Raw genomic sequence first — 23,653 nt, forward strand, 5'->3', positions numbered from 1 at the left:
GGAACTTAGGGATTGCTTCTAGGGATCTCAGTCCTATTCTAGTGGGTGAGTCCCCATCCCTAGGCTCACTCGGTGCTGAATCCTACTCCCATCTGAATTACACTAAACTGAATAATAGAGATGAACTGAATAACTGAACTGAACTGATTAGCTAAACTGATACTAATGGTATTGTTTAGCGGAGCTAAACTAAGTTTACTGAATTTCAATGACTAACAAAATATACTGACTTCTGAGGACTGATTGAGAGTACTGAAGTTACTGAGATTGACTGTGAATACTGAAGTTACAGACTGAGTACTAAGATCACTGAGATTACTAAACTACTGAGACTACTGAGATTTCTGAGTTTTCCTGAGTCACATGACTGACTGAATTCTATAGATCATGGCTTAACTGAGAGTATCATGATAACATGACATGGCTCTAGGCACACAACTATATTTTTTGGGTACGAATACCCCTAGGACTCGATGGAAGAAAACTGACACACATGACTGACTTGAGTACGTGACCAACATCAACAACCCATAAAATCATAACTTGGGGAATTCCATGAAGTGCATAGATATCATACATTTTGTACATAAGTAGGATTTGCAAGTAAGCATGGTATAATCTCATAAGACTAGTTCATGAACATCCCAACAATATTTACAAGACACAATATCAACATGAAAATCATTGGAATATGGTTGAATATCATGAATCCTTCACTTAGTCACAATTTAGCTATAATGCATAATTTCTAGTCTCTTAGGTATTTTATCAAACACCTTACACGCACAACTTAGGCATAGGTGTAAATCATATCATTACTCATCATAAATAATCAAACTTACATATTTTTCAACTCATATGATGTCATAGATTCATAATAACACATAAAGATTCTATCTTGGCATCATTCTACGCATAAACATGATCAACAATCCATTCATAACATGAAAACCATAATATATAGTTTTATAAAAGGGTTCTTGAACTTCATGGACGAAAGGAGTCCATGAATGAACACATGTATACGTTAGAAAGGAAAACTTGATGATTGCTGGAGAGTTCTTGCATTGGGAAACTTAATTATTGATTATCTTGGAAAGAGGCTTGAATATTAATTTTGAGATATGAGTTTGATGGAAACCCTAATCTTGTGGTTGAGAGTGTAAGAGAGTTTTTGAGATGCTTAACTAAAGAAAAATAGGAAAAATTATGCCTCTTTAGGGTTATAAGTCGTGGAATGTGAAGGAAATAACCAAAATACCGTTGCAAAAATGCCCTTGAATGCTGGAAAAATATACTTGACGCCATCCGTGACAGGCCGTCAGGTACGTGATAGGCCGTCACGAATGGTCGTCACAAAAGGGGTCCAAATTCTTGATTTTATACCCAGGGCTGACGACGTCATTATAAATATCATCAGAATGTGACGACATCATCAAAAAGGTCATCAGAAACGTGATAGCCCATCAAAAACGTCGTCACCATTTTCCAGCTTGACATGCTGGAATAAAATGGGGATAACTCTTTGCTCTGATATCGGATTTAGGAGAAATTGGTATCATTGGAAAGATAATTAAATTATATAGATGTTGATATGTCATGAAATAAAAAATTCCAAGTATAATGAGAGATATTCTCGTTTAAATTTTACTATACCAATATCCTTCTCAAGAATTCAATCGGTAAGGAATGTTTTGATTCGTCTGATAGTTGGGAGTTATTTGAAGCCTTAATATACATCTAAATTACTCATAAAAATATAAAAGAACCATGATGTACTATGAATGAGCTTGGTACATGGCTCTAATATTGGTTTAGATTTTTCGGTGTATTACATGAACTTGCGACGGACCGTCGCCCAGGCCATCGCTACTTAGGTAGTAATCCCTTTTCTTGGTCCATGTACGATGGTCAAAACAATGGACCATCTCCCTAGTGATGGACCATCTCACGATCCATCACAGGTCCCGATTTAGTAAATTAAAGCCATTTTTAAAAAGGTATTTTGGTCATTTATCACCCACCTATATATATACCCAATTATATCCGATTTAAGCCATTTGGTTCATTATTAGTTCACAATCAATATTAGGGTTTGTCTCTAACATTAATCTCCAAGATCAAAATCCAATCTTCTTCAAGAACTAAGGGGTTTCCAATTAGTCAAGTTCAAGAACATCAAAAATCTTAACCCAGGTATGCATAGGGTTCATTCATGAACTCCTTTCATCCATGAAGACTAAGAATCCCTTTCTAAGCTCAATTTTATCGATTTTCTTTATGAATTTCATGTTGGGTTGCTCTTGTTCATGATGATAATGGCTAATTGAATTTTTAATCCATGTTTGGTGATAAGTTTCATGTGGAATTGATTAGTATAGATGTAGATTCATGTAAACCTATGATTAAACCCTTGAATGATGAAATTAGAATTGAACCATTCAGTTTAATTGTTATATTATGTTGTCATCATATACTTTGCCTATAATGTGTTTGATTAAATGGATAGATGAAGGAAAATACCCAATTAGTATGATATCATAAAATCCCCATGCATGTACAAGTTTATGCATATCCCATGGTTGATGAAATGCTCCGATAAATGATTTATGGATTATGATGTTAGTCATGTGCTCAAGTAAGTCATGCTTTGTCAGTTTCCTTCTATCGAGTCCCGGGGGTACCTGTACCCAAAATATTAGCTGTGTACCTAGAGCCATGTCATGTTTTCATGATACTCTCAGTCAAGCTATGATCCTTAGACTTCAGACAGTCTTATGACTTAGGAAACTTCCATGATCTCATGAACTCAGTCAGTTGTCAGATATCAGTAGTATTTCATTAGTCAATGGAAGTCAGTAACTCAGTCCATCTTCAGTTTTCAGAAAATCATGTTCAGTGTCTATTCAGATGGGAGTAGAAATTAGCATCGAGCGAATCCAAGGGCAGGAACTCACTTATTATATGAGGGTGTGATTCATAGAAGCAGTCGTTGTGTTCCAGAACTATGTAGCCAGCATAGGTTGAAATATCATAGCCTGCTATATGAGGTTAGATGAGGTGGCTTAACCTTCTATATGAGGGATCCCACCATTCTCACTAGAGTTACCTATTATATTAGGGTTACTCACACGTTGTCCTTACCAGTGGCGCGGTATTGACACCCTTCCAATCAGGGCACAAATTGGACCCTAATTCAGCTATAATGCGTTATTTGGGGGATGTTAGTTAGATGACTACTTCCCACAGTTTCAGTATTAGAATTAGTCAAGAACACAGATAGCTCTTTAGATTTTAGGACTGTTAGATACAGTCAACTCAGATATAGTATGAAACTTAGCTAGTTCCATCAAATTCAGGACTGTCAGATACAGTCACTCATGTTATCAGTTAAATCAGTACCAGTATGTCATGTTATCAGTATTAAGATTCAGTAATCATGTTATCATAATATCAGTGTCAGTTATTATGTCTCATGCATGTATTCTCATGCTTATGATAGTCAGTCTGTTATTATTATTGTTCATGCATATGAACCCCATGCATTTAGCCTATCTCACATGCATACCAGTACATTCAAAGTACTGATGCATTCGTGCTATGGTGTCTTATACCATAGGTTCAAAGACACGAGCTCTAGAGCAGCAGTAGATTTTAGTGTCAGCAATCAGAGTTAGAAGTAAGTCCTCATCTTTCAAGGACATGATTATTCCTTATTATCTCATTTATTAATTTTTTAGTTGGAGTTAGTTTGGGACATGTACCATCAACTCCTTACACAGACAGTTCAGTCAGTTAGAGGCTTTTAAACTATTATGTTCAGATAGTTATTTTAGTTGTTTTGGGTATTTCATACCTTTTTCAGATGTTATGTTTTACTTCAGACATGTGAACCTTATGGCCTTTCAGTTTATGTTTCTGCAGTATTCAGTATTTTATGCAGTACATAAGTACAGATATCTATCATGGGTTAGCTTGTGGTCCTTTGGGGTTATGAGCACTGTGTAGCGTTCTGGGTACTAGATTTGGGGCGTTACAATTTTGAAAGGTCAAATATATCTAGTATTGATATTATAGTTCCTCTCGATCCTCATTAAACCTTTCATGGGTGATACACGAAAGAATATAGCATCACCAACTCCAAATCTCAACGTACAAACTCTGTAGTCTGCATAGGCCTTCTGGATACTCTAAGCTACTCTCACCCTATTTTAAATCTCCCTAACTCTATCCAACGACTCCTGAAGCAAATAAGTACCACGGGGACTAACCTCAAAAGTCTCAAACTATCCAACCGGTGAATGAAATCTACTACCATACAAAGCCTCAAAAGGCACCATGTCAATAATTGAATGATAACTATTATTGTATACAAACCTAGACAAGGCTAAGTGTTGCTCCCACTTGCCTCCAAAATCTATATCACAGGCTTAAAGCATATTCTCAAGAATATGAATAGTCCATTAGGACTTACCATATGTCTATGGATGAACAGTTGTACTAAGATCTACCTGAGTTCCCAAATCCTCCTAAAAAGCTCTTTAAAATTTCAATGTTAACGCATAACCTCATTCTGAAATGATAAAAATTGGCACACCATGCAAACGGACTATCTCCCCAACATAAATATGAACTAACATCTCATCACTGAAGGACATATAAATAGGAATAAAATGTACTGACTTGGTCAAATGATCGATAATGACCAAATTACCATAAAAACCACAGGAAGTTCGAGGCAAACCTATAACAAAATCCATGGTAATACGTTCCCATTTCCACTCGATAATGGGCAACCTTTGAGTCAAATCACCTAGTTGTTGATGCTTGGCCTTTACCTACTGAAAACAAAAGCAACAAGCAACAAAGTCTGCCATATCTCTCTTATACCACTCTACTAATAGTGTTTTCTCAAATCTCTATACATCTTATATACTCTATGGTGAATAGAATATCTAGAGAGCCTCATGCAAAATCAACTAAATTAAGTCATCCATCTGCAAAACACAAATTCAATCATTGAATCTCAAAATACCAATAGAATTTATGTCGTTTCTCTTAAAATTACCACTCAACACATGATCATGTAGAATGTAAAGCTTACTATCCTTAAACTGATGATCATGAATCTACTAAAATAATGAGGACCTCACCTCCATACTAGCTAAAATCCTCCTAGGATAAGAAATATCAAGGCGAACCATTAAGTTAGATAAGGATTGAATGCCCCATGCCAATGACCTTAGAGAAATTAAAATACAAGCCAAGATCCCATACTCACCGCCATCTAACTCAAGGAATCCTCTACCATGTTTGTCTTGCTCAAATGATACATGATCAATTTATTATAGTCCTTAAACAACTCCATCCATCGATGCTGTCTAAAAGTAAGCTCTCTCTAGGTTATAAGGTGTTGAATACTGTGATGATCGGTGAAAATATCATAATGCACACCATTAAGATAATGGCTCTAAATTTTAAGCATTAAATCTACCACCACTGATGAGTGGTGAGTTTACCACTCATTTGCACTCATTATTCGTGCATATTTCCTTGTTTTTAATGAATAAATAAGACAAAATCCATGAATAGATGCACTAATATCCACTCTTTGTAGGTATAAAGCTGAGGAGACCAGAAGATATGGATTGGAGCTAAAAATAATAAAAAGGGAGCAAAGAAGAATGCAAATAAAGACCTGGACTACGTCATCCTCGGGTTGGCCTCTCTCCACGGTTGCAGTTAGTTAAGAAATTTAGAGCAATATGGTCGTAGCATATGACTACTATCACATAGTCACGGTCACAGACAACCGTGCGCTACCACGGTCAAAAGGGAATATGCCTAGGGGCAGATATGTAAAAGTACTTAGACGCCTCCCAAGCCATATTTAAGCAAAAAAAACCTTCCTCTTTAGGATAGCTAAGCTCATAAATATTTTGGGAATTGAAGACTTAAAACCATAATCTTGAGAAAGTGTGTAGTCAACTTTAAAGGCTAAATTTCTTAGACTTTTTGTGAAGAATGAATGTGTTGGAAAATCCTTATGGTATATCTCTTTTTACTTTCTTCATTAGTATCTAAATAATTTAGTATTGGGGTTATGTTAAACTAGGGTGTAATTATGTGTAGACATTGTTGTATTTGTGTAATACCCCATACTTTTCTTTGTTCAGTGCAGATCCAAGTACTTGCATTAGTGGCTAAAAGCTTGAAAATTTAGCTATGTGTTGAGGACTTAGCCATTTTTGTAAGACCTTCAGAGGTGTAAGAAGCATGTCTCGGGTAAGTTTTAGATTTTTTGGATGAGGTTTGGATCACATTTGGATTTCCAAAACAACAAGTCACCACAATTATGGCGTGCCACGGTGGCAACAGCGGTAGCAGCCTTGGCGTATCAAGGTGATGTCAAAATTAACAATGGTCCCATTCCAGTGAGCCAACATGATTCCAGTACATCACAATGGGAATAGCAATGATCCATTCACCGCATCGCAGTGAAGCCTTAAACGACACTCCAACTTCGAATTTTAAATTTTAAGGGTAACTTAGTCTTTTTCCCATGCCCCCAAATCATGAAAACAAAAGATTTAATCCTATTCTAAGCATATTACACTCATTCCTCACCAAAATTCTCTCCAAGAAAACCCTAATGCTTCAACATTAAACTTCAAGAAACCCCAAATTCCACCGTTCCTCTTTCAAGATAACCAAAAATTTGAGTTCCCTGATTCAAGAACTTCAAGAAACAATCTTCAAGAACACCAATAGGAATTCAAAGTCAAGTGTTTCATAAATTTAATTCATTAAGGTATGTGGGGTTATGAACAAGGATATTCCTTTCATCCTTGTGCCCAAAACTAGTTTTTAAAGTTGAATTTACATGAAATTACAAGATTTGCAATTTAGTTCATAACCAATTATCATTATTTGAAGATTATGATGTTATAAGTAATTTAAATATTGAATTGCATCTCTATTTTGTATGTTTATGAGTGTGACGTGAATATTTATACATTGAGGATTGAATTTCACTGTTTTGACAAAAATTATTACAGAATTTCAAGATTTTGATTATTGAGGAAGACTTGGTGATAAGTTAACAAGAGTTTAAAGCATAGGTTAGTAAGCCCTAGTTTGAGTATTGATATTTCAAGAAGATAATGCTTTTAAGCACCTATGATTAGTCCATATTTAGATTTTGAGAAAAGATTTAATCTTTTGATCTTTAGCTTAGATATGGAATCCATATTACAATTTTACTACAATTTACAGTGAACAAATGCTTAACTGGTTTTCATTATAAACCTTATGCTAGTTTTAAAGTGGATTTCCTACAGATTGAGCATACAGATTTAAAGGGAGTAGTATTAGGCATCGAGCGAGAAGTGTGGGTTTAGCGCACTTACTTCCCCAGATCTACGAGACATCGTAGGTATAGATTCAGATTATATTCCATTTGTATATGGATATAGATACAGATTGTGATTACTTTGCTCAGGTTATTCTCCTTGGAAAGAGTATAACACCTCTCCCTAATGTGAGGTTTTCCCTTAGGGTAACTAGACGTTAGACTCCATGATAGACACATGGTTTATGTTGGTTAGAAGAACCTTCCTACAAAAAAGAGTAACCCTACCAGAAAAGAAAAACAAAATAGCTTTTAGAAACTAAGTGTAAAGGCTCACAAATTTTACTCAGATGTTGTCTTACATGAGAAATCAGTTATCAAATTTTTGCTTTCAATTTCATATGATAAATATGAGTCCTTTTTTACACAGCCTATATGATTTGAAAATAGACTTAACTTTAGTCCTACTCAGTTCATTATCAGAAAGAGTAAAAGTACAACTTTTAGAACAAAGTGTTTTGGCTCATAAAATTTATACAGTATGTTTATTTCTCATAATTTATGATTTTCAACTTTCAGTTATTCAAGCCAGTGTGAGTCATTTACACTTAGCATGCATTCTTTACAAGTTATATGAGCATTCAATTATTGTTTTACTTATGAATTCACCCCTACATGCTCAGCACATTCAAAAAATATTGATCGATATATACGTCTATGTGCTACATTATTTAATAATGTAGGTACCAGCTTAGTTGTAGTCCATATTTCACAATCAAACAATTGCAGATTCCAGTCAGTAGAGGATGAATCTTTCTAATTTGGGGACTTCAGTTAGAAATTATTTATGGTATTTACTTTTTTATCCATATGTATTGATTAGTGGTATTTGGAGCCGCATCCCAGCTATCTATAGTCAGTATAGTAGAGGCTTCACAGATGTCATTCAGATTCATTCTTGTAATTTTAGTCCACTCTTTAGTTTTATCAGAATATAATATTGTATTAGTATTGTATTTTTCCTATATTTCATCATGATTATGTTTTTGCACAGTAAACTCTATTATTTTATACATATTTAAATCAGTTCCTTCACAGTATGCTAGTTCATGGATTAGCTTGGGATCACTTATGGTCCTAAGCTCTATGTGACGTCCAAGGGGTAGTCTCGTGGCATTATAAACTTGGTATTAGAGAAAAGAGTTCAAGTGTCCTGTGGTGTCTTTGAAGCTGTGTCTAGTAAAGTCTTACGGAATGGTACAAAGACGTTTGTACTTTTCTTTGAGAGGCTACAGGGCATTTAAGAAATGTCTCCTTTCCTTCATACTCTAGATCATTCTATAAATTTCTTCTCTAAAAAACTTCTATGAATTCATGTGTTACTTCATAATTCTTTATTTATGTTATATTCTTAAGATAACATGATTAGCAAGTTCTAATTCCTCACATAATGATGCTCTTAAATTTACTATTAGTAACTTCAGAAGTCATACAATGGGCTTGAGAGGAGCTCGTTAGTGTGTTATAATTTCCTCAAATTGAAAGTTATGCCCTCATCCATATGAGTTTTTTAGTTAAGATAGAATAAGATATGCATTTAAATTCCCCATTATTCTTTCAATACAGATAGTGCTCATAAGGGGAGATAGTATGAACCTTAATTGCTAAATAGAGTTTGCATTCGAGTGTTATTGCAACCTGGAGTGTTATGATTCATAAGTAGAATAACCCCCTTATAGTTTGAAGTATGAGACTAGAAATGTAGAGAAAATAAATGTGGGAATGATCATTGATAGAAATTATAGAGATAAACTTATGCATACTTTTAAGTTTATGTTAAGGTGATAGGTCCTTATGTGTCAGCTTATGGGTAATGAATGTGATACAAGTTCCTTAGTAAAAGGTAGAGAAAGAGTTATTAGTTAAGGTGAATTGTTGCTAGCTTGAAGTAGAAAAAGAGTTATTGATGGTAATTGTTGTGTTAGAAAAGTATAGGTTATTAATGAAAATATTTGGTGGTTGAGTATTGATAATATAGGTTTCCCCCACGTGGTTGTGAAAATAAAAGAAATTGGTTAAGGTTTGTAGAGCTAAGTGTATAGATGGGTAAATAGTCATAATGTGTAGAAGGAGGATATGATAACTTATTTTAATAAGACATATTATATGATGATAACTTATTTTAATAAGACATATTATATAACTATGTCTGATTGTTATTGTTGTGAAGTTCTAGTTGACTAGTGTTTCTTGATATTTTATTTTATAGCTTCCAAGTAAGAATAGTATGTGAGGTTGGGTTGTTAATCATGTCTAGCACTAGACACTATGTTTGAATAGTGGATGATCATAAAGGTGGAAATAATGATTGCTTGGTTGGTGATGCTAGTTATATGGAAGTGATCTGGTAGGCTTAAACAATGTATGCAAGAGTTTAAGTTTATGTATTCATAATTAAGTATGATGTTGTAGGTATGTTGTAGAGGTGTGGCCAAGGTGATGTGGGGCTGTATTATTTTCAAAGTTTATTTTGTGAGTGGTTAATAGTACCCTTGAGTGTTTAAGTGGAATAAGGCTAGCAATATCGTACATGGTGTTCGTAGTGGATAAGTTGAGGAGTAATGGATAGATGAGGTTGAGCATTTTGATATGATCTTGATTCTCATAGTTTAGAAATATAAGTTTAGAGATATGATATTAGTAGGATATGATAGAAGTACTATGATTCATTAAAGGTTTGGGGATATCCATAGTAAGTGTTAGAATCTAAGTTTGAATCTTTGAAGATTGAGCTAATAGAAATAAGAGTTGAAGATCTAGATGGTGTGAACTCAGGGTATGGTGATACTTGTGAAGATTCTAAGCTAGTAAGTGTTGAAGTTATTATATGATGACTATTGGGCGATAGAAAGATAGAGTTGTATCTCAGAAGAATGTATTAGTAGTAGGTTTCACACTTTTAGGTGTAGTCTCTCAGGTTAAGTTTATTATTTATGTGTATTGTTATACCCCAGACTCTAGAGTAAATTGATTGCAGTTTTGTTTAGAGTTTAGTATAGGGTTCCACAAACTTAGAATGATGGCTTAAAGCTAAGGAGGAAATGATAGAACAAGTAACAAGGTCAGATTCTCAAATTCTAGTAGTGCTGCTAGTGTATTAAAGAACAACACTAGGGAGGAAGATGCCTGACCCATTCTTATTTCAGTATTTTTACTTCAGTTATCATGATATCTGCTCATACTTTACGTGTCAGTTCAATGATCATAGTTCAACGTTCATGCACATAATAAAGAATCATGTACTTTCCCAGTTCATAGTATAAAGAGTTCCAGTTCATTCAGTAGTACAAATCATGTTTCAGAAATTTATGAACTCCAAACTCATGTCATGCAGCTTATGACTCATGTACTAATGCTTTATAGTATGTGCATTTCTAGTACTCATTCTACACTCTTAATGATCAGTAAAATTCAATTTATGTCATGTATGCCCCACAGTTTAGATCTCTTTGATGAATCCAAAATAATGATGATCTATTCCTTAGGCCTTAGTTAAGTGTCAAAGTTATCCTTTCATGTTTCAGGTCCTCATGACCTAACCTTTTAGTGACCTCACCTTTTGTAGGGATAGTGGTAACGAGTAATTATTTGGATAGAAAAATTTTTTTTATGCTTGTTTGATCTAAGGTTACAAGTGTGAAGTAAGATTGAGGCCAAGTTTTTGATATATTTCATTGTTATTAGAAATTTTTTGTATGATTTTCTAAAGGATAGTGCATGGGAGTTGTTAATGATAGAGGTTTAGAGAATGTGAAAAATATGATTTTGTGGTTGTTTGCCTAGAAGTTTGTGTGTGGTCATGGAGATAGGCTTGAAGGTTATGTTGGTGTATAAGTGGAATGCATTATGTACTAGTGAATTCATGGTAAGAGGTTGACGTTAGTTGTTGAAGTGGGGATGAGTATTATTCTTGAGGTAAGACGTTGTGAAAACACATGGGCATTGAATTCATGGTTAAACTGGTGTTATGGTATAATGTGTAGTGCCTTGAGATTCTAAGTTAGGCTTGAACATGGTGAGAGTGTGTAATCCAACTCAGACTTTGGCAACAGTAGTTATATGTACCCGTATGAGAAGACATTTAAGGGGAGTATTATAGTTGAGGGAGTATTTGAGAAGTGTGGCTAAGCTCTAAGATTAGCAGTTGCATTGCATACGACTTAGAAGTTCTATCCTAGATTATATTTCATAGGCCTATTTTTGATGTTACAAATGCTATAACTATATGATTCCTTAGTCAGATATATTGTTCCAATTATCCCCATGATCCCTTACTCCCTAATGTTTGTATAACTTCTTAGAAAGAGTGTTGAAGAAATACTCCTGTTGAGTATGAGTTTTTAGTCTGATTCAGTCAGTATAGCATACGAATGAGTTTAGAAATCAAGTAGATAAGCTCCTATAGATTTCCAACTTCCCATTTAGTCATACTACCCAAAGGTTGACTAGAAAGGTCATTCCATGAGGTAAATGTTTCCATTCATATATATTATGAATTTAGCTCATTTCATGCATCATGAATCATATTTCAGATTCCAGATATTTAGTCATGATTCAGTCCGTAAGTGTCCTGTGTATCATCTCAGTCTTTCCTCAGTATTTTAGCCAAGTAAGTATTGTTTGGGGGAAGGACGATCCTAACAGGGAGATGTTGTAATACCCCGAGTTTTCATGTCATAAACCTCTTTATCTTTTCTTCACAAAATCAGATCCAACCAAAAGTAATGGTTACTCATAAGTTGACTCTCTCGTTTCTATCTCGGCCTTATAACCATTCTTATGACAGTGCATGTATTCAAAAAATCAACTCAGTCATGATATTCAGTTCATGTATCATGTTTCAGACTCAGTTATGTAATCATGTTCCAAGTCATGCATGTTTAGTATATGATCTAAGTTACCTTAGTACAGTACTCTTAGTATAACCAGTCTCATTCAAGGATGAATGTTCCCAAGGGGGAGATATTGTAATACCACATACTTTTCTTGGTTCGGTTCAGCTCCTAGTGCTTGCATAAGAGGCTAAAAGCTTGAAAATTTAGCAATGTGTTGAGGACTTAGCCATTTTCTTAAGACCATCTAACTTTGAGGAATTTTAAGTAAACATTCAAGACTCTGAGATGATAGTTTTTTATTCGATTCATGTTCAGGGGTGTAAAGATCATTCCTCGGGTAAGTTTTGGATTTTTCGAACGAGGTTTGGATCTTTTTTAGATTTCCAAAACAACAAGTCACTGCGATTGTGGCGAATCACGATGGCTATAGTGGTGGAAGCCTTAGTGTGTTGCGGTGATACCCAAATAAGCAATGGTCCCAATCCAGTGAGCCACCACGATTCCACTGCATCGCAGTGAGAATCGCAATGACATATTCACCGCATTGTGGTGAAGCCTTAAATGACACTCTAATTCTGAATTCTAAATTTCAAGGAAAACTTAGTCTTTTTCCCATGCCCCCAAATTATAAACAAGAGAAGATTTAACCTTATTGTAAGCATATTACACTCATTCCTTACAAAAATTCTCTCTAAGAAAACCCTAATGCTTCTACATTAGACTTCAAGAAACCCCAAATTCCACCATTCATCTTTCATGATAACTAAGAATTCGAGTTTCCTGATTCAATAACTTCAAGAAACAATCTTCAAGAACACTAATAGGAATTCAAACTCAAGTGTCTTAATCAATTTAATTCATTAAGGTATGTGGGGTTATGAACAAGGATACTCCTTTAATCCTTGTGCCCAAAACTAGTTTATAAAGTTGAATTTACATGAATTTAAAATTTAGGGTTCATACCAAATTATCATTATTTGAAGATTATGATGTTACAAGTGATTTAAATATTGAATTGCATCTCTATTTTGTATTTTTATGCGTATGATGTGATTAAATATACATTGAGAATTAAATTTTACTATTTTGACTAGATTTATTACAGAATTTCAAGCTTTTGATTATTGAGCATGACTTGGCGATAATTTAACATGTGTTTAAAGCATGGGTTATTAAGCCCTAGTTTGAGTATTAATATTTTAAGAAGACAATGCTTTTAAGCACCTATGATTAATTCATATTCAGATTTTGAGAAAAGATTTGATCTTTTGATCCTCAACTTAGATATGGAATCTACATTACATTTTTATTACAATTTACAGTGAACAGATGCATAACTGGTTTTCATTATAAACCCTTATGCTAGTTTTAAAGTTGATTTCCCACAGATTGAGCATAAGATTTAAACAGAGTAGTATTTAGCACCGACCAGGAAGTGTGGGTTTAGTGCATCCTACTTTTCTAGAACTACGAGCCAATGTAGGTACAAATTCAGATTATATTCCATTTGTATATGGATATAGATACAAATTGTGATCACGTAGCTCAGGTTATACTTCATGGCAAGAGTATGTCACATTTTCCCAACGTAAGTTTTCCCCTTAGGGGAACCAGATGCTGGACTCCATGATAGTTCATGTGGTTTATGTCGGTTAGAAGAACCTCCCTACAGAAAAGAGTAACCCTAATAGAAAAGAATAACAAAATAGCTTTTTGAAACTAAGTGTAAAGGCTCACAAATTTTTCTCAGATATTTTCTAACATGAGACATCAGTTATCAGATTTCAGCTTTCAGCTTTCAGTTTTCATATGATAAAGATAAGTCTTTTCTTACACTTAGACTGTATGATTTGAAAACAGACTTAACTTCAGTCCTACTCAGTTTATTATCAGAAAGAGTAAAAATATAGCTTTTAGAACAAAGTGTTATGGCTCACAAGATTTATACAGTATGCTTAGTTCTCATGATTTATGATTTTAGCTTTCAATTATCAAGCCAGTGTGAGTCACTTACACTTAGAATTCATTCATTACTTGTTATATGAGCATTGAATTATAGTTTTACTTATACATTCACCCCCACATGCTCATTATATTCCAAAATTACTGACCCACATATACGTTTATATGCTACATTGTTTAATAATGTAGGTACCGGCTCAGTTGTAGTCCATATATCATGATCTAACGGTTGCAGATTCCAGTCAGCAGAGGATGAGTCTTCCTACTCCAGGGACTTTAGTTAGATGTTATTTATGTTTTTTACTTTTTTATCCATATGTATTGATTAGTGGTAGTTAGAGTTGCATCCCAGCTATCTATAGTCAGTATAGCAGAGGCTTCACAGATGTCAATTAGAGTAACTCTTGTAATTATAGTTCCGCTCTTTAGTTTTATCAGAATGTAAAATTGTAGTAGCATTGTATTTATCCCAGAATTCATCTTGATTATATTTTTTCATAGTAAACTCTATTATTTTATACATATTTAAATCAGTTGCATAATAGTATGCCAGTTCATGGGTTAGCTGAGGATCACTTGTGGTCCTAAGCTCCGTGTGACGTCCAGGGGGTAGTCTTGGGGCATTATAGTTTGCACGGATTTTATCTGTTGAGTATGGATTCCAACATTACTTGAGCTTATGGGTTGGAATTTTATAGGTGAAAGCCCTAAATCTCCAAATGGGTTTGATTGGCAAAAGCCCCAAACTCTAGAAACCCTTTGTCATCCTCGAAAAAGGGATGAAGGTAAATATTAGATAACCCCTAACATCCTCGAAAGAGGGTTATAGGGGGACAAAAAAAAGTGTGGACAATTGAACCTATGGCTTACTACCTATTGCAATCATAGAGATAAGTGTATTGGGAGAGTAAATAATGTCAAGAGCATCATCCTACAAATAGGGATGCTTGATTGAGATCTTGCGTGATTATAAAATTGTGTACACTTGTTAGGTGCTTAAAAAACCAATGGGTGAAATCGTTAGGGTTTTATTGAAAGAATTACCCCAATGATCTTTGACCTATACTATCCGTTAATCAACAACTAAGCTTCATAATGAACCAACACTAACCCTTATGTATTACCCCTAATTAGTCATAATGCCAAGATTACCCTCCAATCTTGAACTCTAAGTAAAATTTTCATTCATCGAGTGATTGCTTAAGTGTGTTGTGAAAAGTTCCCAAATAAATTCCACCATTTCATTTTACATATAGTTTTTATTAGCATTTCGGGTACTCTCTTAGTAAGTGGAACATCCATTAAGTTTGAAGTTTATAATTTCACTCCTTGATATTTGACCCTAATTCAAATTGGGTTACTTGACAACGACCGCCTCCCCTAATTATGAGAGTGAGTTGAGCGCTATCAAAATAGCACCATTGTCGGGGAGTGAAGTCTAGATTTTACTTATGTGGTGTTATTATTACTTGGGAGCATCCGGAGTGTCATCCTTTATTTTCCTTGTTGTTTTTGAATTTTTGTAGGTAATTCTAGCATACACGAAATAATGAGTGAAGGCACTAATCATGTAGAACCATTTGATGATACTTGTGGAGAGAGCAACTTAAATAATGGGGGTCATACGGGCGATAACTGTATCCCACCTCACTATAGGAGTAGGACATTTCATGTGACTAGTGTCATGCTTCATATGTTGCAAGTACAGGGGCTATACAGAGGCCAAGAACATGAGGATCCATATGTTCACTTTAAAAATTTCTTGGAAGTTTGTGTTCCTTTTAACATATCTCGTATGACTCAAGAGTCCTTTCGGCTTCAGCTCTTCCCATTCTCACTAATGGGTGAAGCATTGTTATGGGTCCGCACACTCCCTGCGAGTTTGCTCACTTCATGGAAGGGGCTCACAAAGGAGTTTTTAGATCAATACTCCTCTCTATAAAAGTTGTGTCACCCGAAAGAAGAAATCATGAACTTTAGTCAAAGAGACGGGGAGCCACTTTATGAAACATGGGAGAGATTTCTTACGAAGTTAGGAAAATGCCAAAACCATGAAATTTTGGGGAAGACACTTCTCATAATATTATATCATACACTAAATCCTTTGAGCCAAACGGTGGAAAACGATGTGGTGAAAGGTTCTCTCTTAAACATGCACTTCCATGTAGCTACAAAATTGTTGAGAGAGGTAACTAAACATAATCGGGAATGTCATACCCTAGACCTCAACATTTCAACTAGCCCTCCACCCAAGCCTGTGATTAGGAAAGAACAAAGAAAGTGGGAAGAGTATCAAGAGCAAACCATGGCAAAGATCTTGACTCAAATTGAGATCCTAACCAAGTATGTCATAGGTGCACCTATGCAAATGGAAAACCCTATGACACAAAGATCCCATTATGAATATGACGAATCTAGGAGAATGAAGGAGGAAATTTGGTACCTAGATAACTGCTCGGGGTTTTTTTATTTGGCCTATCGTTGGCACAGTGGGAATCAAGGTTAGAGAAGTAGTGGTGATGGTCGAGTTTGGAGAGATTAGAAACTTGAGTATTGTCTTTTCACGCCTCACCATGATCGGGATTCTAACAAAGAGTCAAGTTCAATTGAAGCCGATATAGTTAGAACGAAGGATCTCCTTGCAAGAATTTTGAACAAAGTTGAAAGAACAAAAAAAATGATCCGTGAATTAAAAGAGGACTTTGTATCACTCTATAAAACTATGGTCTCCCATTGGGTCTCTATTAAATAATTGGAAAATCAAATAGGGCTATTCTTCACCCGTCTAGATGCTAAACCCTTGGGGGATTCCACTAGTAGCACAATGTAATACCCCATATTTCCCTAGCCTAGATTAACCATCAGTACATGGATTATCCTAAATAAATTTTTTGGTATTATCAGTAATTTTAAGATTTGATCCTACCATTGCATAGGAAATTCAATTAGCTTTCCAATGATATAAAATTTGCCTAAATCCGACAATCGGGTAAGAAGTTATGGTGATTTTAAGTTTCAGTCGTTAAAAATCGTCATTCAGGCCAGTAGCGCATTGTGGAATATGTAAAATAGCAATTGTTAGTTTTTAGTCTTTCTCCGTGATGTTGCCGTGTCACGCCATAGATCCACTTCACAATTGCTAATTTTTTTCAGTGTGCCAACGCGATCTCACCGTGTCGTGGTGCACTTCCTGTTTGCAAACAAAGTGGCAACGCGATACCGCCACATCGCGCCACCATGAAAATTACCTGTTGTTATTTTCCAGTGGCCTGGCGTGACAGTGGCGCGTCCCGCTAGGGGTCCAAATCGGGAAAATTTCATGAAAATTTTAAGTTGCACCCAGGGTTAAAACAGTGTTTGCCTATGATTTTATTCTGCCCAGATGTGAGATTTAAGCCCTAGAAACATGTAAAACCCTTTATTATTCACTTTTCCCCAAAATCAAAAGGTAATTCTCTCTCAAGAAAGCATACCTTAGTTCAAGAATAAGAGTCAATCCCAAGAATTTCACTAAAAACATCAAATTAAGGTATGTTAGATGTTCATCCATGGATCCTTACCTTTCATGGAGCCCAAGAATCCTTTTTAAATATAAAAGATTTATGATTTTTGATTTCCATGTTTGAATTAGATTGAATTAATATTCAGGATGTTGCTTGAGTTTAATCCATGATTTAGTTTACGAGTTCCAAGAATTGATTCTAGAATGTGTTGAATTACATGGTATTCATGATAAACCCTTCAATTTGCAAGTTGATTGTTGTATCCATGTTAACCCTAAGTGTTTATTATTTAATGAACCAAGTATGCTTCTTATGTGTTTGATAAATTGTCTATGAGAATAAAATAATGCCATTATAGCATGCTAATATGTAATCCCCATTCATGTACAAGTTAATGCATTACAAGTGTTTGATGTAATGTCTCTATGAATGAACTATGACCAAGTAAACATTGTTATATTATTCAAGATTATGTTTTTCTTTACTTTTCATGCTATCGAGTCCTGGGGGTATTTAGTACCTGACAATTTAGCTGTTTACTTTGAGCCAGTGTCAGTTACAAAATAGTATTAGTCATGTCACTATCAGTAGTACTCTCAGTCCGTTATAGAACTCAATAGAACTTAGTTAGTTACTATACTTAGGAAACTAAATAATCTCACTGAATTTAGTCCAGTATAGCAGTTCAGTGTTTTTCAGTTGAGAGTAGGATTTAGCACTGAGAGAACCCAAGGATGGGGCTCAACCGCCAGTAGAGGGTGTGATCCTTAGAAGAAATCCTTGCATTCCAGAACTGCGTAGTCTGCATTGGTGGAGATATCACACCTTTCAGTTGAGGGTTGATAAGGTGCTCTACCTGCTAGTATAGAGTACCGCCGTTCTCATTTAGGGAACGTACCAGTAGAGGTACTCTTCAGTTTTTCCTTATCCATGGCACGGTACTGACACCCTTCTAATTGGGGTTATAGATTGGATCGTAGCTCAGTTATCAATTTAGGTTTGGGGTATGTCGATTAGATAATTACCTTCCACAGTTTTGGTTTCGATCTTACTCTTTAGAATAGAACTCAGTTCAATTCTATAGAATTAGAATTGTCAAATATAGTCACTCAGTTAACAACAATCCAGATCATCAGTGATCCCAGATTACCAGTATATTCAGTTATCAGTTATCAGATTCAGTTCCAGTATACTCGGTCCCAGTATGCATAGTATGTTTGGTAGTTACAGATCCTCCATGTATGCTAATCTAGCTCTTACATATCATTCAGTTAGTTATTGTTCATGCATATAAACCCCTGCATTCAGTCTTACATATTTTAGCATACCAGTACATTCCTACATACTGACCATTTACCTGTTTCATGCGCTATAATATTTCATATCATAGGTTTGGATGCTCAGGTTCCTGATCGCGCTTAACCCAATTCAGTCAGTATTAGCACGTTTAGCAGTGAGTCCCCATCTTTCAAGGATATGCTTTTATTTTAGTACTTTAGATTAGCAGTATTTTAGTAGATGGGGTTTGTTGGGGGATTGTCCCATCATCTCCACCTTCAGAAATATTCAGTTAGAGGCTTTTCAGACTAGATTTTCAGATAGTATTTCAGATTTAGATGTTATATTTTATCAATATTTTAGATGGTTTGAACCTTATGGCATTTCAGCCCATTATTCCATATTTATTTCAGTATTATTATTCAGTGCTCACAATCGATATCTTTCATGGGTTAGTTTATGGTCCTTCAGGGTTGTAAGCACCGTTTAGCATCTAGGCTGTACACTTGGGGTGTTACAAACTTGGTATCAAAGCTTAAGGTTCAATAGAGCCCTAGGGAGTCTGAAAAACTACAACGCATAGAGTCTTGTGCATGGGTGTGTAGCGTGCCATACTTATGGACAAAAGTCTATGAGACATTTTAGGAAAAGTTTCCCTTCTTTTAGTATTCATGGCATGCGAGTGAGCATGAGCTCATGTTTATCTCTCAGTCTAATCCGTTTCTTTTTTCATTTGTAAAACATGCCTCCCAAAAGGACTAACAAATGAAGAACAGGCAACCAGTCAGACCCTCAGCCTGTTCAGGCAGATCCCCTTGACGAACATGTCTCTCATGTAAAATTTAGATCTACATTCACTACTCTAGCCAATTCAGTAGTAGCTCAGAATGAACGACCAACTATTATTCCAGCCAACCCAGTGGCCAATACTATTGCAACTAGAATTTGGGGCTTCACCCAAATGAATCCTCCTTTCTTTATGGGGTCTAAGTTAGAAGAGGATCCACAGGAGTTCCTCGATCAGGTTTAGAAAGTCCCAAATATGATGGGAGTGACTTCCAATGAGAATGCTGAGTTAGTCTCCTATCAGCTACAAGATATAGCCCATACATGGTTTAAACAGTGTAAGATATATAGGGGTATAGATGCAGAGCCCATAGAGTGGGAAAAGTTTGCTACTTCCTTCCTAGATAGATTCTTTCACTTAGAGCTGAGAGAAGCTAAAGTATTAGAGTTTATCAATCTCAAACAAGGTAGTATGGGCATAAACGAGTATTCCCTCAAGTTTACTCAATTAGCCAGGTATGCTCCTAATGTAGTAGTAGATAATAGGTCCATAATAAGCAAGTTCATATCTAGGGTGTCAAATATTGTGGTTAAGGAGTGCAAAATAGCAATGTTGATTAAAGAGATAGACATATCTAGGCTTATGGTCCATGCTCAACAGATTAAGGAGTAGAAGCTTAAGAAGAAGGAGAGAGAGAATAAGAGGGCCAGAATAGGTAGCTTTAATCCAAAGTCTTCAGTCCAAGCTCCATATCCAGCCAGTGTACCAATGACCCAGGATAGCATAAGCAATGGTCGTACTAATCTATTTTGTGGAGTGTGGTAAGAATCAAAAGGGTATGTGCAGACCCGGAAGTGATGTTTATTTTGGGTATGGCAAGCCAGGCCACAGAGTCAGAGATTGTCCTCAGTCAGGTTCTTAGGGTCAGTATAGTCGTCCTTCAGCTTAGTCAGGTCATTCGAATTAACAAGGTACCACTTATAGTGCCATCAATGGGCAACGCCTAAATAGTTTTTATGCACTTTAGTCCAGACAAGATCAAGAAAGTTCTCCTGATGTGGTCACTGGTATGTTATAGATCTCCTATTTACATATTTATGCCTCAGTTTCAGATCCCAGATATTCAGCCATGATTTAGTTCATAGGTGCCACGTGCATCATCTCATGCTTTTTATAGTATCTCAGCCAAGTTAGCATTCTCGAGGGATATAGTGTCCCAAGGGGGAGATGCACTATAATCCCCGAGCTATTATGATCTAAACCTTTCATTTTCTCTTCACGTAGCAAGTCAAGTTACAGTAATGGGTCATTATAGTTGACCCTCAAGTCCCAATCTTAGCTGTATGGCCATTTCTCTGTCATGAAACATATCTAAGGAATTAGTTTAGTTCATGTAACATGATTTAGACTTAGTCATATCGTCATGTTCCCGTTCATGCATATTCAGTCACATTTTCATTAATCTGTTCAGACGTACTCATGCATCAGACATGCATATTCAGTCTATTAGACCAGTCACATAATCATGCTTCAGTTGTGCATGTCTAGTTTAGTATGTAAACTCAGTTTGTCTGTACTCTTTTAGCTTAACTAGCCACATTCGAGGAAGAATGTTCCCAAGGGGGAGATATTCTAATATCCCATATTTACCTAGCCTATATTAACCCTCAGTACATAGGTTATCCTAAATAAAATTTTTTGTATACCTAGTAATTTTCATATTTGAGCCTGTCATTGTGTAGGAAATCCAATTAGCTTTCCAACGATTTAAAATTTGCCTAAATCCAATAACCGGGTTAGAAGTTATGGTAATTTTAAGTTTAAGTCGTTAAAAATCATCATTCAGGCCAATAGCGCATCGCGGAGTGTGTCAAAATAGCAATGGTCAGTTTCTAGTGTTGCCCCATGATGCTGGCGTGTCGCGCCATAGAGCCAGCTTATAATTGTCAATTTCTAGTATGCCAACGCGATCTCACCGTCGCAATGCACTTACAGTTTGCAAATGAAGCAGTAATATGATAACACCGCATCGCGCCACCATGAAAATTCCTAGTTGTCATTTTCTAGTGGCCTGGCATGATAGTGGCACGTCACGTCAGGTGTCCAAATCGGGAAAATTTCATGAAAATTTTAAGTTGCACCCAGGGTTAAAACAATCTTTACCTATGATTTTATTCCGCCCAGATGTGGGATTTAAGCCCAAAAAACATGTAAAAGTCTTTATTATTCACTTTTCCCCAAAATTAAAAGGTAATTCTCTCTCAAGAAAGCAAACCCTAGTTCAAGAATCAAGTTCAATACCAAGAATTTCTCCGAGAACTTATCAAATTAAGGTATGTTAGATGTTCATCCATGGATCCTTACCTTCCATGGAGCACAAGAATCCATTTTCAATATACAAGATTTATGATTTATGATTTCCATGTTTGAATTAGATTGAATTCATGTTCATGATGTTGTTTGAGTTTAATCTATGATTTAGATTACTAGTTCCGAGAATTGATTCTAGTCATGATAAACCTTTTAATTTTCAAGTTTATTATTGTATCCATGTTAACCCTAAGTGTTTATGATTTAATGAACCAAGTATACTTCTTATGTATTTGATAAATTATCTATGAGAATGAAATATTGCCATTATAGCATGCTAACATATAATCCCCATTCATGTACAAGTTAATTCATTATAAGTGTTTGATGAAATGTATCTATGAATGAATTATGACCAAGTGAGCATTGTTATGTTATTCAAGATTATGCTTTTCTTTACTTTTCATGCTATCGAGTCCTGGGGGTATTTAATATCCGACAATTTAGATGTTTACCCAGAGCCAGTGTTAGATACAAAATAGTATCCGTCCTGTCACAATCAGTAGTACTATCAGTCCATTACAGGACTCAGTAGAACTCAGTCAGTTACAAAACTTAGGAAAACTTAGTAATCTCAGTTCAGTCCAGTATAACAGTTCAATGTCTATCAGTTAGGAGTAGTATTCAACATCGAGTGAACCCAAGGATGAGGGTTCACCTGCCAGCAGAGGGTGTGATCCTTAAAAGCAATCCTTGCATTCCAGAACTTTATAGCCAGCGTAGGTGAAGACATCACACCTTCCAGCTGAGGGTTGATAAGTTGCTCTACCTGCCAGTAAAGGGTACAACTATTCTCATTTAGGGAACCTACTAGTAGAGGGTTACTCTTCTGCTTTCAATTGGTGTTACAGATTTGACCCCAGCTCAGTTATTATTTCAGGTTTGGGGCTTGTTGGTTAGTTGATTACCTCACACAATTTCGGTTTTGGTCTTAGTCTTCAGAATAGAACTCAGTTTTGTTCTATAAAATCAGGACTTACAGATACAGTCACCCAGTTAACAATAATTCAGATCATCAGTGATCCTAAATTATCAGTACATTCAGTTATCAGTATATTTAGTTATCAGTTATCAGATTCAGTTCCAGTATACTCGATCCCAGTATGCACAGTATGTTTAGTAGTTATAGAGCCTCCATGTATGCTAATCCAGCTCTTTCACATCATTCAGTTAGTTATTGTTCATGCATATGAACCCCTTTATTCAGCCTTACCTCATTTAGCATACTAGTATATTCCTACGTAATGACCGCATACCTGTTTCTTGCGCTATAATATTTCATATCATAGGTTCGGATGCTCAAGTTCCTATCCGCATTTAGCAAGATTTAGTCAGCAGTAGCAGATTTAATAGTGAGTCCTCATCTATCGAGGATATTCTTTAATTTTAGTACTTCAATTTAGCAGTATTTTAGTAGATGGAGTTAGTTGGGAAATTGTCCCATCAACTCCACCTTTAGATAGATTTAGTTAGATGTTTTCCAGACTAGATTTTAGACTGTATTTTA

This window comes from Capsicum annuum, chromosome 8 (assembly GCF_002878395.1).
Source record: "Capsicum annuum cultivar UCD-10X-F1 chromosome 8, UCD10Xv1.1, whole genome shotgun sequence".
Taxonomy (NCBI): domain Eukaryota; kingdom Viridiplantae; phylum Streptophyta; class Magnoliopsida; order Solanales; family Solanaceae; genus Capsicum; species Capsicum annuum.